This window comes from Gobio gobio (assembly GCF_949357685.1).
Source record: "Gobio gobio genome assembly, chromosome: 24".
NCBI lineage: Eukaryota > Metazoa > Chordata > Actinopteri > Cypriniformes > Gobionidae > Gobio > Gobio gobio.
The window spans coordinates 20,622,827-20,640,358 of NC_137120.1; positions in this window are offsets into that span (position 1 = coordinate 20,622,827).

Sequence of the window (17,532 nt, forward strand, 5' to 3'; positions counted from 1 at the left end):
GCAAAAGTAGGTTTCGCAAAAAATCCCAAATAGCCGAAATTTTTCCCACTCTGACGAGCAAATCCGAGGCATGCATTTTGTCCGCCTTGAGCCAAGGATTCCAGCGATATAAGGCACTCGAGGCTACGCCTTACGTTTGATGAGTTATGAGCCGTTTCGTACTTTTGATCGCCGTTTCGTACTTTTGATCGCTGTAGCACCCCCGTCAGGCCGATCGGGGCGTGCTTCGGTGACGTCAGTAGTCGTTGTGAGTACTACCATCCCTGCAAGTTTCAAGTCTCTACGACTTACGGTTTGGTCTGCCCGATCAGTTTTAGCTGGAGAATGATGCATCATGGGAAAATGAACAGTTACAATAGGGTTTCAGCCTGACACCTGACTTTGATTGGATTTTACTACCCCTTACTATCAATATTTTGACATTTGGGCTCTCGATTGTGCCTAACGACCTATGTTTCCGAACTTCTGACGCTGGTTTTGTCTCGATCGGACTAGCGGTTTCGAAGATATCGGCAAAAAAGTTTTAATCGCTAAATTACAACGGTGCACAAACCATACGACGAAACCTGGCAAGTGTGGTATTGTTGGACTCGGCAACGATTCAGGAGTCTAATGAGATGAGTCTCGTGAAAATAAGTCAACCACACCCAAAGTTCTGAGCCTTTTTTAAAAAAAATCTCCACTAGGCGGCGCTGTTTCGAAACTTGTCAGGCTACTTTGGGGTATCGTGGTGATGACCCATACCGAGTTTTGCAACAATCCGTTCATGCGTTGATAAAATACAGCATTTTAGCACATAATTCAAGATGGCCGACAGCCAAAATGGCCGATATGGTAAAATTGGATATCCTTCGACTCGGCATGACGTCCCGAATCTAACGAGGCCCCTTTTATGATATTTGGACAAACGGTTCAGCAAAGAAAAGCTAAAATAGCCATTTTTCGTATCTCCAGACCAGTAGGTGGCACAGCGCCGAAACGCTGCATGTAGCCTCAAGTCATGCTTATGATGACATGTACCAAGTTTGGTTTGAACACGATAAAGCGTTGCGGAGATATTGCCTTAAGTGTGTTTTTGCAAACGTTATGTAAAATTTGTTCGCGCGTTTATCGAAAACGAATAGACGAATCAACTTGATTTGCAAGATTTTTTGTCAATATTGTCTGAAGATGATCTGGTTAAATTTTCGTGCAAATCGGATGAACCGTCTAGGACGAGTTCGCAAAAGTAGGTTTTTCGGTTAATTGAAAATGGCGGGGAAATATCCAAGACGGAAAATGACGTCATAGGGTGCAATCGAATTGGCACGAGCTCAGAAATTAGAGGAAAAAAGAATTTCGTTTCTAGCCCTTACGGTTCAAAAGTTATTAGCATAAACATGAGTACACATTTGGACAGGTGGTGGCGCTAGAGGGATTGAGATAGAGACACCAAAATTTCCATGGTGACATACCAGACCATCTTCTATTAGTGTGCCAAATTTCACAACTTTTTACCATACGGTTCTATGGGCTGCCATAGACTCCCATGGCGGAAGAAAAAAAGACGGGAACGGTTTCAATAGGTGCCTTCGCACCTTTGGTGCTTGGCCCCTAATAAAAAGGGCATAAAAAGGGTCTAAAAAGGCCTATAAAAAAAAGACTATAGGGTCTGAGCACTTTATTTTTGAGCTGCAGGTTGCAAAAACTTTATCAAGCCTGGTGACATGTGCATCGGAGAGGTCAAAGGTAAATTTTTGCATTTTCAGCTCATTTATCATGGAAAAGTGGTGTTTTTTTTTTAACCTTTTAAACTGGTATGCCTCTACTGATGGCCCGATCTCCGTCAAAGTTTGCACGCGTCTTTACAATAATGCGACGCACATGCTCAGCCGATTTGGTGAAGTTCTGCGCAGAGCAGGCAATTTTTAGTCATTTAAATGTCATTTCGCATAGGATAATATAGAGCATTTTTTTCACCTTTATAACAGTTAAAGCGCCACGGCGTCCATAAAAGTCTGCAAGCCTCTTTAGGGTCACGTGACGCATGCGCACGCGTGATTTCGTGAAGCTGTATGCAAATCAGGCAGGAAGAGGGCCGCTTTCAGGCATTTAATGGGATTTTCCATAGAAATACATCATTGTGACCCCTTTTTAACCGTTATAGCGCCACCAAGTGGCCAATCTCCACGTCCTTTTTCATGCGGCCACAGAACGAGCTCTTACATATGCGTGCTGAGATTGGTGAAAATACCTCGTTCCGTTCACGAGTTATAGCCAATTTAGTAAAAGTGGCTCCTCCCCCTTCCAACGTTTTGGCGGCCCTTAGGGACCGTGAACCCAAATTTCCACTTTTTTTTATAACCTTTGACAATCAGACTCCAGAGAATCTCGCTGCGCTGGTTTGGTTCCGGTCGGGCCAATAACCTAGGACTAGTTTGCAAAAGTAGGTTTCGCAAAAAATCCCAAATAGCCGAAATTTTTCCCACTCTGACGAGCAAATCCGAGGCATGCATTTTGTCCGCCTTGAGCCAAGGATTCCAGCGATATAAGGCACTCGAGGCTACGCCTTACGTTTGATGAGTTATGAGCCGTTTCGTACTTTTGATCGCCGTTTCGTACTTTTGATCGCTGTAGCACCCCCGTCAGGCTGATCGGGGCGTGCTTCGGTGACGTCAGTAGTCGTTGTGAGTACTACCATCCCTGCAAGTTTCAAGTCGCTACGACTTACGGTTTGGTCTGCCCGATCAGTTTTAGCTGGAGAATGATGCATCATGGGAAAATGAACAGTTACAATAGGGTTTCAGCCTGACACCTGACTTTGATTGGATTTTACTACCCCTTACTATCAATATTTTGACATTTGGGCTCTCGATTGTGCCTAACGACCTATGTTTCCGAACTTCTGACGCTGGTTTTGTCTCGATCGGACTAGCGGTTTTGAAGATATCGGCAAAAAAGTTTTAAGCGCTAAATTACAACGGTGCACAAACCATACGACGAAACCTGGCAAGTGTGGTATTGTTGGACTCGGCAACGATTCAGGAGTCTAATGAGATGAGTCTCGTGAAAATAAGTCAACCACACCCAAAGTTCTGAGCCTTTTTTAAAAAAAATCTCCACTAGGCGGCGCTGTTTCGAAACTTGTCAGGCTACTTTGGGGTATCGTGGTGATGACCCATACCGAGTTTTGCAACAATCCGTTCATGCGTTGATAAAATACAGCATTTTAGCACATAATTCAAGATGGCCGACAGCCAAAATGGCCGATATGGTAAAATTGGATATCCTTCGACTCGGCATGACGTCCCGAATCTAACGAGGCCCCTTTTATGATATTTGGACAAACGGTTCAGCAAAGAAAAGCTAAAATAGCCATTTTTCGTATCTCCAGACCAGTAGGTGGCACAGCGCCGAAACGCTGCATGTAGCCTCAAGTCATGCTTATGATGACATGTACCAAGTTTGGTTTGAACACGATAAAGCGTTGCGGAGATATTGCCTTAAGTGTGTTTTTGCAAACGTTATGTAAAATTTGTTCGCGCGTTTATCGAAAACGAATAGACGAATCAACTTGATTTGCAAGATTTTTTGTCAATATTGTCTGAAGATGATCTGGTTAAATTTTCGTGCAAATCGGATGAACCGTCTAGGACGAGTTCGCAAAAGTAGGTTTTTCGGTTAATTGAAAATGGCGGGGAAATATCCAAGACGGAAAATGACGTCATAGGGTGCAATCGAATTGGCACGAGCTCAGAAATTAGAGGAAAAAAGAATTTCGTTTCTAGCCCTTACGGTTCAAAAGTAATTAGCATAAACATGAGTACACATTTGGACAGGTGGTGGCGCTAGAGGGATTGAGATAGAGACACCAAAATTTCCATGGTGACATACCAGACCATCTTCTATTAGTGTGCCAAATTTCACAACTTTTTACCATACGGTTCTATGGGCTGCCATAGACTCCCATGGCGGAAGAAAAAAAGACGGGAACGGTTTCAATAGGTGCCTTCGCACCTTTGGTGCTTGGCCCCTAATAAAAAGGGCATAAAAAGGGTCTAAAAAGGCCTATAAAAAAAAGACTATAGGGTCTGAGCACTTTATTTTTGAGCTGCAGGTTGCAAAAACTTTATCAAGCCTGGTGACATGTGCATCGGAGAGGTCAAAGGTAAATTTTTGCATTTTCAGCTCATTTATCATGGAAAAGTGGTGTTTTTTTTTTAACCTTTTAAACTGGTATGCCTCTACTGATGGCCCGATCTCCGTCAAAGTTTGCACGCGTCTTTACAATAATGCGACGCACATGCTCAGCCGATTTGGTGAAGTTCTGCGCAGAGCAGGCAATTTTTAGTCATTTAAATGTCATTTCGCATAGGATAATATAGAGCATTTTTTTCACCTTTATAACAGTTAAAGCGCCACGGCGTCCATAAAAGTCTGCAAGCCTCTTTAGGGTCACGTGACGCATGCGCACGCGTGATTTCGTGAAGCTGTATGCAAATCAGGCAGGAAGAGGGCCGCTTTCAGGCATTTAATGGGATTTTCCATAGAAATACATCATTGTGACCCCTTTTTAACCGTTATAGCGCCACCAAGTGGCCAATCTCCACGTCCTTTTTCATGCGGCCACAGAACGAGCTCTTACATATGCGTGCTGAGATTGGTGAAAATACCTCGTTCCGTTCACGAGTTATAGCCAATTTAGTAAAAGTGGCTCCTCCCCCTTCCAACGTTTTGGCGGCCCTTAGGGACCGTGAACCCAAATTTCCACTTTTTTTTATAACCTTTGACAATCAGACTCCAGAGAATCTCGCTGCGCTGGTTTGGTTCCGGTCGGGCCAATAACCTAGGACTAGTTTGCAAAAGTAGGTTTCGCAAAAAATCCCAAATAGCCGAAATTTTTCCCACTCTGACGAGCAAATCCGAGGCATGCATTTTGTCCGCCTTGAGCCAAGGATTCCAGCGATATAAGGCACTCGAGGCTACGCCTTACGTTTGATGAGTTATGAGCCGTTTCGTACTTTTGATCGCCGTTTCGTACTTTTGATCGCTGTAGCACCCCCGTCAGGCCGATCGGGGCGTGCTTCGGTGACGTCAGTAGTCGTTGTGAGTACTACCATCCCTGCAAGTTTCAAGTCTCTACGACTTACGGTTTGGTCTGCCCGATCAGTTTTAGCTGGAGAATGATGCATCATGGGAAAATGAACAGTTACAATAGGGTTTCAGCCTGACACCTGACTTTGATTGGATTTTACTACCCCTTACTATCAATATTTTGACATTTGGGCTCTCGATTGTGCCTAACGACCTATGTTTCCGAACTTCTGACGCTGGTTTTGTCTCGATCGGACTAGCGGTTTCGAAGATATCGGCAAAAAAGTTTTAAGCGCTAAATTACAACGGTGCACAAACCATACGACGAAACCTGGCAAGTGTGGTATTGTTGGACTCGGCAACGATTCAGGAGTCTAATGAGATGAGTCTCGTGAAAATAAGTCAACCACACCCAAAGTTCTGAGCCTTTTTTAAAAAAATCTCCACTAGGCGGCGCTGTTTCGAAACTTGTCAGGCTACTTTGGGGTATCGTGGTGATGACCCATACCGAGTTTTGCAACAATCCGTTCATGCGTTGATAAAATACAGCATTTTAGCACATAATTCAAGATGGCCGACAGCCAAAATGGCCGATATGGTAAAATTGGATATCCTTCGACTCGGCATGACGTCCCGAATCTAACGAGGCCCCTTTTATGATATTTGGACAAACGGTTCAGCAAAGAAAAGCTAAAATAGCCATTTTTCGTATCTCCAGACCAGTAGGTGGCACAGCGCCGAAACGCTGCATGTAGCCTCAAGTCATGCTTATGATGACATGTACCAAGTTTGGTTTGAACACGATAAAGCGTTGCGGAGATATTGCCTTAAGTGTGTTTTTGCAAACGTTATGTAAAATTTGTTCGCGCGTTTATCGAAAACGAATAGACGAATCAACTTGATTTGCAAGATTTTTTGTCAATATTGTCTGAAGATGATCTGGTTAAATTTTCGTGCAAATCGGATGAACCGTCTAGGACGAGTTCGCAAAAGTAGGTTTTTCGGTTAATTGAAAATGGCGGGGAAATATCCAAGACGGAAAATGACGTCATAGGGTGCAATCGAATTGGCACGAGCTCAGAAATTAGAGGAAAAAAGAATTTCGTTTCTAGCCCTTACGGTTCAAAAGTAATTAGCATAAACATGAGTACACATTTGGACAGGTGGTGGCGCTAGAGGGATTGAGATAGAGACACCAAAATTTCCATGGTGACATACCAGACCATCTTCTATTAGTGTGCCAAATTTCACAACTTTTTACCATACGGTTCTATGGGCTGCCATAGACTCCCATGGCGGAAGAAAAAAAGACGGGAACGGTTTCAATAGGTGCCTTCGCACCTTTGGTGCTTGGCCCCTAATAAAAAGGGCATAAAAAGGGTCTAAAAAGGCCTATAAAAAAAAGACTATAGGGTCTGAGCACTTTATTTTTGAGCTGCAGGTTGCAAAAACTTTATCAAGCCTGGTGACATGTGCATCGGAGAGGTCAAAGGTAAATTTTTGCATTTTCAGCTCATTTATCATGGAAAAGTGGTGTTTTTTTTTTAACCTTTTAAACTGGTATGCCTCTACTGATGGCCCGATCTCCGTCAAAGTTTGCACGCGTCTTTACAATAATGCGACGCACATGCTCAGCCGATTTGGTGAAGTTCTGCGCAGAGCAGGCAATTTTTAGTCATTTAAATGTCATTTCGCATAGGATAATATAGAGCATTTTTTTCACCTTTATAACAGTTAAAGCGCCACGGCGTCCATAAAAGTCTGCAAGCCTCTTTAGGGTCACGTGACGCATGCGCACGCGTGATTTCGTGAAGCTGTATGCAAATCAGGCAGGAAGAGGGCCGCTTTCAGGCATTTAATGGGATTTTCCATAGAAATACATCATTGTGACCCCTTTTTAACCGTTATAGCGCCACCAAGTGGCCAATCTCCACGTCCTTTTTCATGCGGCCACAGAACGAGCTCTTACATATGCGTGCTGAGATTGGTGAAAATACCTCGTTCCGTTCACGAGTTATAGCCAATTTAGTAAAAGTGGCTCCTCCCCCTTCCAACGTTTTGGCGGCCCTTAGGGACCGTGAACCCAAATTTCCACTTTTTTTTATAACCTTTGACAATCAGACTCCAGAGAATCTCGCTGCGCTGGTTTGGTTCCGGTCGGGCCAATAACCTAGGACTAGTTTGCAAAAGTAGGTTTCGCAAAAAATCCCAAATAGCCGAATTTTTTCCCACTCTGACGAGCAAATCCGAGGCATGCATTTTGTCCGCCTTGAGCCAAGGATTCCAGCGATATAAGGCACTCGAGGCTACGCCTTACGTTTGATGAGTTATGAGCCGTTTCGTACTTTTGATCGCCGTTTCGTACTTTTGATCGCTGTAGCACCCCCGTCAGGCCGATCGGGGCGTGCTTCGGTGACGTCAGTAGTCGTTGTGAGTACTACCATCCCTGCAAGTTTCAAGTCTCTACGACTTACGGTTTGGTCTGCCCGATCAGTTTTAGCTGGAGAATGATGCATCATGGGAAAATGAACAGTTACAATAGGGTTTCAGCCTGACACCTGACTTTGATTGGATTTTACTACCCCTTACTATCAATATTTTGACATTTGGGCTCTCGATTGTGCCTAACGACCTATGTTTCCGAACTTCTGACGCTGGTTTTGTCTCGATCGGACTAGCGGTTTCGAAGATATCGGCAAAAAAGTTTTAAGCGCTAAATTACAACGGTGCACAAACCATACGACGAAACCTGGCAAGTGTGGTATTGTTGGACTCGGCAACGATTCAGGAGTCTAATGAGATGAGTCTCGTGAAAATAAGTCAACCACACCCAAAGTTCTGAGCCTTTTTTAAAAAAAATCTCCACTAGGCGGCGCTGTTTCGAAACTTGTCAGGCTACTTTGGGGTATCGTGGTGATGACCCATACCGAGTTTTGCAACAATCCGTTCATGCGTTGATAAAATACAGCATTTTAGCACATAATTCAAGATGGCCGACAGCCAAAATGGCCGATATGGTAAAATTGGATATCCTTCGACTCGGCATGACGTCCCGAATCTAACGAGGCCCCTTTTATGATATTTGGACAAACGGTTCAGCAAAGAAAAGCTAAAATAGCCATTTTTCGTATCTCCAGACCAGTAGGTGGCACAGCGCCGAAACGCTGCATGTAGCCTCAAGTCATGCTTATGATGACATGTACCAAGTTTGGTTTGAACACGATAAAGCGTTGCGGAGATATTGCCTTAAGTGTGTTTTTGCAAACGTTATGTAAAATTTGTTCGCGCGTTTATCGAAAACGAATAGACGAATCAACTTGATTTGCAAGATTTTTTGTCAATATTGTCTGAAGATGATCTGGTTAAATTTTCGTGCAAATCGGATGAACCGTCTAGGACGAGTTCGCAAAAGTAGGTTTTTCGGTTAATTGAAAATGGCGGGGAAATATCCAAGACGGAAAATGACGTCATAGGGTGCAATCGAATTGGCACGAGCTCAGAAATTAGAGGAAAAAAGAATTTCGTTTCTAGCCCTTACGGTTCAAAAGTAATTAGCATAAACATGAGTACACATTTGGACAGGTGGTGGCGCTAGAGGGATTGAGATAGAGACACCAAAATTTCCATGGTGACATACCAGACCATCTTCTATTAGTGTGCCAAATTTCACAACTTTTTACCATACGGTTCTATGGGCTGCCATAGACTCCCATGGCGGAAGAAAAAAAGACGGGAACGGTTTCAATAGGTGCCTTCGCACCTTTGGTGCTTGGCCCCTAATAAAAAGGGCATAAAAAGGGTCTAAAAAGGCCTATAAAAAAAAGACTATAGGGTCTGAGCACTTTATTTTTGAGCTGCAGGTTGCAAAAACTTTATCAAGCCTGGTGACATGTGCATCGGAGAGGTCAAAGGTAAATTTTTGCATTTTCAGCTCATTTATCATGGAAAAGTGGTGTTTTTTTTTTAACCTTTTAAACTGGTATGCCTCTACTGATGGCCCGATCTCCGTCAAAGTTTGCACGCGTCTTTACAATAATGCGACGCACATGCTCAGCCGATTTGGTGAAGTTCTGCGCAGAGCAGGCAATTTTTAGTCATTTAAATGTCATTTCGCATAGGATAATATAGAGCATTTTTTTCACCTTTATAACAGTTAAAGCGCCACGGCGTCCATAAAAGTCTGCAAGCCTCTTTAGGGTCACGTGACGCATGCGCACGCGTGATTTCGTGAAGCTGTATGCAAATCAGGCAGGAAGAGGGCCGCTTTCAGGCATTTAATGGGATTTTCCATAGAAATACATCATTGTGACCCCTTTTTAACCGTTATAGCGCCACCAAGTGGCCAATCTCCACGTCCTTTTTCATGCGGCCACAGAACGAGCTCTTACATATGCGTGCTGAGATTGGTGAAAATACCTCGTTCCGTTCACGAGTTATAGCCAATTTAGTAAAAGTGGCTCCTCCCCCTTCCAACGTTTTGGCGGCCCTTAGGGACCGTGAACCCAAATTTCCACTTTTTTTTATAACCTTTGACAATCAGACTCCAGAGAATCTCGCTGCGCTGGTTTGGTTCCGGTCGGGCCAATAACCTAGGACTAGTTTGCAAAAGTAGGTTTCGCAAAAAATCCCAAATAGCCGAAATTTTTCCCACTCTGACGAGCAAATCCGAGGCATGCATTTTGTCCGCCTTGAGCCAAGGATTCCAGCGATATAAGGCACTCGAGGCTACGCCTTACGTTTGATGAGTTATGAGCCGTTTCGTACTTTTGATCGCCGTTTCGTACTTTTGATCGCTGTAGCACCCCCGTCAGGCCGATCGGGGCGTGCTTCGGTGACGTCAGTAGTCGTTGTGAGTACTACCATCCCTGCAAGTTTCAAGTCTCTACGACTTACGGTTTGGTCTGCCTGATCAGTTTTAGCTGGAGAATGATGCATCATGGGAAAATGAACAGTTACAATAGGGTTTCAGCCTGACACCTGACTTTGATTGGATTTTACTACCCCTTACTATCAATATTTTGACATTTGGGCTCTCGATTGTGCCTAACGACCTATGTTTCCGAACTTCTGACGCTGGTTTTGTCTCGATCGGACTAGCGGTTTCGAAGATATCGGCAAAAAAGTTTTAAGCGCTAAATTACAACGGTGCACAAACCATACGACGAAACCTGGCAAGTGTGGTATTGTTGGACTCGGCAACGATTCAGGAGTCTAATGAGATGAGTCTCGTGAAAATAAGTCAACCACACCCAAAGTTCTGAGCCTTTTTTTTAAAAAATCTCCACTAGGCGGCGCTGTTTCGAAACTTGTCAGGCTACTTTGGGGTATCGTGGTGATGACCCATACCGAGTTTTGCAACAATCCGTTCATGCGTTGATAAAATACAGCATTTTAGCACATAATTCAAGATGGCCGACAGCCAAAATGGCCGATATGGTAAAATTGGATATCCTTCGACTCGGCATGACGTCCCGAATCTAACGAGGCCCCTTTTATGATATTTGGACAAACGGTTCAGCAAAGAAAAGCTAAAATAGCCAGTTTTCGTATCTCCAGACCAGTAGGTGGCACAGCGCCGAAACGCTGCATGTAGCCTCAAGTCATGCTTATGATGACATGTACCAAGTTTAGTTTGAACACGATAAAGCGTTGCGGAGATATTGCCTTAAGTGTGTTTTTGCAAACGTTATGTAAAATTTGTTCGCGCGTTTATCGAAAACGAATAGACGAATCAACTTGATTTGCAAGATTTTTTGTCAATATTGTCTGAAGATGATCTGGTTAAATTTTCGTGCAAATCGGATGAACCGTCTAGGACGAGTTCGCAAAAGTAGGTTTTTCGGTTAATTGAAAATGGCGGGGAAATATCCAAGACGGAAAATGACGTCATAGGGTGCAATCGAATTGGCACGAGCTCAGAAATTAGAGGAAAAAAGAATTTCGTTTCTAGCCCTTACGGTTCAAAAGTAATTAGCATAAACATGAGTACACATTTGGACAGGTGGTGGCGCTAGAGGGATTGAGATAGAGACACCAAAATTTCCATGGTGACATACCAGACCATCTTCTATTAGTGTGCCAAATTTCACAACTTTTTACCATACGGTTCTATGGGCTGCCATAGACTCCCATGGCGGAAGAAAAAAAGACGGGAACGGTTTCAATAGGTGCCTTCGCACCTTTGGTGCTTGGCCCCTAATAAAAAGGGCATAAAAAGGGTCTAAAAAGGCCTATAAAAAAAAGACTATAGGGTCTGAGCACTTTATTTTTGAGCTGCAGGTTGCAAAAACTTTATCAAGCCTGGTGACATGTGCATCGGAGAGGTCAAAGGTAAATTTTTGCATTTTCAGCTCATTTATCATGGAAAAGTGGTGTTTTTTTTTTAACCTTTTAAACTGGTATGCCTCTACTGATGGCCCGATCTCCGTCAAAGTTTGCACGCGTCTTTACAATAATGCGACGCACATGCTCAGCCGATTTGGTGAAGTTCTGCGCAGAGCAGGCAATTTTTAGTCATTTAAATGTCATTTCGCATAGGATAATATAGAGCATTTTTTTCACCTTTATAACAGTTAAAGCGCCACGGCGTCCATAAAAGTCTGCAAGCCTCTTTAGGGTCACGTGACGCATGCGCACGCGTGATTTCGTGAAGCTGTATGCAAATCAGGCAGGAAGAGGGCCGCTTTCAGGCATTTAATGGGATTTTCCATAGAAATACATCATTGTGACCCCTTTTTAACCGTTATAGCGCCACCAAGTGGCCAATCTCCACGTCCTTTTTCATGCGGCCACAGAACGAGCTCTTACATATGCGTGCTGAGATTGGTGAAAATACCTCGTTCCGTTCACGAGTTATAGCCAATTTAGTAAAAGTGGCTCCTCCCCCTTCCAACGTTTTGGCGGCCCTTAGGGACCGTGAACCCAAATTTCCACTTTTTTTTATAACCTTTGACAATCAGACTCCAGAGAATCTCGCTGCGCTGGTTTGGTTCCGGTCGGGCCAATAACCTAGGACTAGTTTGCAAAAGTAGGTTTCGCAAAAAATCCCAAATAGCCGAAATTTTTCCCACTCTGACGAGCAAATCCGAGGCATGCATTTTGTCCGCCTTGAGCCAAGGATTCCAGCGATATAAGGCACTCGAGGCTACGCCTTACGTTTGATGAGTTATGAGCCGTTTCGTACTTTTGATCGCCGTTTCGTACTTTTGATCGCTGTAGCACCCCCGTCAGGCCGATCGGGGCGTGCTTCGGTGACGTCAGTAGTCGTTGTGAGTACTACCATCCCTGCAAGTTTCAAGTCTCTACGACTTACGGTTTGGTCTGCCCGATCAGTTTTAGCTGGAGAATGATGCATCATGGGAAAATGAACAGTTACAATAGGGTTTCAGCCTGACACCTGACTTTGATTGGATTTTACTACCCCTTACTATCAATATTTTGACATTTGGGCTCTCGATTGTGCCTAACGACCTATGTTTCCGAACTTCTGACGCTGGTTTTGTCTCGATCGGACTAGCGGTTTCGAAGATATCGGCAAAAAAGTTTTAAGCGCTAAATTACAACGGTGCACAAACCATACGACGAAACCTGGCAAGTGTGGTATTGTTGGACTCGGCAACGATTCAGGAGTCTAATGAGATGAGTCTCGTGAAAATAAGTCAACCACACCCAAAGTTCTGAGCCTTTTTTTAAAAAAATCTCCACTAGGCGGCGCTGTTTCGAAACTTGTCAGGCTACTTTGGGGTATCGTGGTGATGACCCATACCGAGTTTTGCAACAATCCGTTCATGCGTTGATAAAATACAGCATTTTAGCACATAATTCAAGATGGCCGACAGCCAAAATGGCCGATATGGTAAAATTGGATATCCTTCGACTCGGCATGACGTCCCGAATCTAACGAGGCCCCTTTTATGATATTTGGACAAACGGTTCAGCAAAGAAAAGCTAAAATAGCCAGTTTTCGTATCTCCAGACCAGTAGGTGGCACAGCGCCGAAACGCTGCATGTAGCCTCAAGTCATGCTTATGATGACATGTACCAAGTTTGGTTTGAACACGATAAAGCGTTGCGGAGATATTGCCTTAAGTGTGTTTTTGCAAACGTTATGTAAAATTTGTTCGCGCGTTTATCGAAAACGAATAGACGAATCAACTTGATTTGCAAGATTTTTTGTCAATATTGTCTGAAGATGATCTGGTTAAATTTTCGTGCAAATCGGATGAACCGTCTAGGACGAGTTCGCAAAAGTAGGTTTTTCGGTTAATTGAAAATGGCGGGGAAATATCCAAGACGGAAAATGACGTCATAGGGTGCAATCGAATTGGCACGAGCTCAGAAATTAGAGGAAAAAAGAATTTCGTTTCTAGCCCTTACGGTTCAAAAGTAATTAGCATAAACATGAGTACACATTTGGACAGGTGGTGGCGCTAGAGGGATTGAGATAGAGACACCAAAATTTCCATGGTGACATACCAGACCATCTTCTATTAGTGTGCCAAATTTCACAACTTTTTACCATACGGTTCTATGGGCTGCCATAGACTCCCATGGCGGAAGAAAAAAAGACGGGAACGGTTTCAATAGGTGCCTTCGCACCTTTGGTGCTTGGCCCCTAATAAAAAGGGCATAAAAAGGGTCTAAAAAGGCCTATAAAAAAAAGACTATAGGGTCTGAGCACTTTATTTTTGAGCTGCAGGTTGCAAAAACTTTATCAAGCCTGGTGACATGTGCATCGGAGAGGTCAAAGGTAAATTTTTGCATTTTCAGCTCATTTATCATGGAAAAGTGGTGTTTTTTTTTTAACCTTTTAAACTGGTATGCCTCTACTGATGGCCCGATCTCCGTCAAAGTTTGCACGCGTCTTTACAATAATGCGACGCACATGCTCAGCCGATTTGGTGAAGTTCTGCGCAGAGCAGGCAATTTTTAGTCATTTAAATGTCATTTCGCATAGGATAATATAGAGCATTTTTTTCACCTTTATAACAGTTAAAGCGCCACGGCGTCCATAAAAGTCTGCAAGCCTCTTTAGGGTCACGTGACGCATGCGCACGCGTGATTTCGTGAAGCTGTATGCAAATCAGGCAGGAAGAGGGCCGCTTTCAGGCATTTAATGGGATTTTCCATAGAAATACATCATTGTGACCCCTTTTTAACCGTTATAGCGCCACCAAGTGGCCAATCTCCACGTCCTTTTTCATGCGGCCACAGAACGAGCTCTTACATATGCGTGCTGAGATTGGTGAAAATACCTCGTTCCGTTCACGAGTTATAGCCAATTTAGTAAAAGTGGCTCCTCCCCCTTCCAACGTTTTGGCGGCCCTTAGGGACCGTGAACCCAAATTTCCACTTTTTTTTATAACCTTTGACAATCAGACTCCAGAGAATCTCGCTGCGCTGGTTTGGTTCCGGTCGGGCCAATAACCTAGGACTAGTTTGCAAAAGTAGGTTTCGCAAAAAATCCCAAATAGCCGAAATTTTTCCCACTCTGACGAGCAAATCCGAGGCATGCATTTTGTCCGCCTTGAGCCAAGGATTCCAGCGATATAAGGCACTCGAGGCTACGCCTTACGTTTGATGAGTTATGAGCCGTTTCGTACTTTTGATCGCCGTTTCGTACTTTTGATCGCTGTAGCACCCCCGTCAGGCCGATCGGGGCGTGCTTCGGTGACGTCAGTAGTCGTTGTGAGTACTACCATCCCTGCAAGTTTCAAGTCTCTACGACTTACGGTTTGGTCTGCCCGATCAGTTTTAGCTGGAGAATGATGCATCATGGGAAAATGAACAGTTACAATAGGGTTTCAGCCTGACACCTGACTTTGATTGGATTTTACTACCCCTTACTATCAATATTTTGACATTTGGGCTCTCGATTGTGCCTAACGACCTATGTTTCCGAACTTCTGACGCTGGTTTTGTCTCGATCGGACTAGCGGTTTCGAAGATATCGGCAAAAAAGTTTTAAGCGCTAAATTACAACGGTGCACAAACCATACGACGAAACCTGGCAAGTGTGGTATTGTTGGACTCGGCAACGATTCAGGAGTCTAATGAGATGAGTCTCGTGAAAATAAGTCAACCACACCCAAAGTTCTGAGCCTTTTTTTAAAAAAATCTCCACTAGGCGGCGCTGTTTCGAAACTTGTCAGGCTACTTTGGGGTATCGTGGTGATGACCCATACCGAGTTTTGCAACAATCCGTTCATGCGTTGATAAAATACAGCATTTTAGCACATAATTCAAGATGGCCGACAGCCAAAATGGCCGATATGGTAAAATTGGATATCCTTCGACTCGGCATGACGTCCCGAATCTAACGAGGCCCCTTTTATGATATTTGGACAAACGGTTCAGCAAAGAAAAGCTAAAATAGCCAGTTTTCGTATCTCCAGACCAGTAGGTGGCACAGCGCCGAAACGCTGCATGTAGCCTCAAGTCATGCTTATGATGACATGTACCAAGTTTGGTTTGAACACGATAAAGCGTTGCGGAGATATTGCCTTAAGTGTGTTTTTGCAAACGTTATGTAAAATTTGTTCGCGCGTTTATCGAAAACGAATAGACGAATCAACTTGATTTGCAAGATTTTTTGTCAATATTGTCTGAAGATGATCTGGTTAAATTTTCGTGCAAATCGGATGAACCGTCTAGGACGAGTTCGCAAAAGTAGGTTTTTCGGTTAATTGAAAATGGCGGGGAAATATCCAAGACGGAAAATGACGTCATAGGGTGCAATCGAATTGGCACGAGCTCAGAAATTAGAGGAAAAAAGAATTTCGTTTCTAGCCCTTACGGTTCAAAAGTAATTAGCATAAACATGAGTACACATTTGGACAGGTGGTGGCGCTAGAGGGATTGAGATAGAGACACCAAAATTTCCATGGTGACATACCAGACCATCTTCTATTAGTGTGCCAAATTTCACAACTTTTTACCATACGGTTCTATGGGCTGCCATAGACTCCCATGGCGGAAGAAAAAAAGACGGGAACGGTTTCAATAGGTGCCTTCGCACCTTTGGTGCTTGGCCCCTAATAAAAAGGGCATAAAAAGGGTCTAAAAAGGCCTATAAAAAAAAGACTATAGGGTCTGAGCACTTTATTTTTGAGCTGCAGGTTGCAAAAACTTTATCAAGCCTGGTGACATGTGCATCGGAGAGGTCAAAGGTAAATTTTTGCATTTTCAGCTCATTTATCATGGAAAAGTGGTGTTTTTTTTTTAACCTTTTAAACTGGTATGCCTCTACTGATGGCCCGATCTCCGTCAAAGTTTGCACGCGTCTTTACAATAATGCGACGCACATGCTCAGCCGATTTGGTGAAGTTCTGCGCAGAGCAGGCAATTTTTAGTCATTTAAATGTCATTTCGCATAGGATAATATAGAGCATTTTTTTCACCTTTATAACAGTTAAAGCGCCACGGCGTCCATAAAAGTCTGCAAGCCTCTTTAGGGTCACGTGACGCATGCGCACGCGTGATTTCGTGAAGCTGTATGCAAATCAGGCAGGAAGAGGGCCGCTTTCAGGCATTTAATGGGATTTTCCATAGAAATACATCATTGTGACCCCTTTTTAACCGTTATAGCGCCACCAAGTGGCCAATCTCCACGTCCTTTTTCATGCGGCCACAGAACGAGCTCTTACATATGCGTGCTGAGATTGGTGAAAATACCTCGTTCCGTTCACGAGTTATAGCCAATTTAGTAAAAGTGGCTCCTCCCCCTTCCAACGTTTTGGCGGCCCTTAGGGACCGTGAACCCAAATTTCCACTTTTTTTTATAACCTTTGACAATCAGACTCCAGAGAATCTCGCTGCGCTGGTTTGGTTCCGGTCGGGCCAATAACCTAGGACTAGTTTGCAAAAGTAGGTTTCGCAAAAAATCCCAAATAGCCGAAATTTTTCCCACTCTGACGAGCAAATCCGAGGCATGCATTTTGTCCGCCTTGAGCCAAGGATTCCAGCGATATAAGGCACTCGAGGCTACGCCTTACGTTTGATGAGTTATGAGCCGTTTCGTACTTTTGATCGCCGTTTCGTACTTTTGATCGCTGTAGCACCCCCGTCAGGCCGATCGGGGCGTGCTTCGGTGACGTCAGTAGTCGTTGTGAGTACTACCATCCCTGCAAGTTTCAAGTCTCTACGACTTACGGTTTGGTCTGCCCGATCAGTTTTAGCTGGAGAATGATGCATCATGGGAAAATGAACAGTTACAATAGGGTTTCAGCCTGACACCTGACTTTGATTGGATTTTACTACCCCTTACTATCAATATTTTGACATTTGGGCTCTCGATTGTGCCTAACGACCTATGTTTCCGAACTTCTGACGCTGGTTTTGTCTCGATCGGACTAGCGGTTTCGAAGATATCGGCAAAAAAGTTTTAAGCGCTAAATTACAACGGTGCACAAACCATACGACGAAACCTGGCAAGTGTGGTATTGTTGGACTCGGCAACGA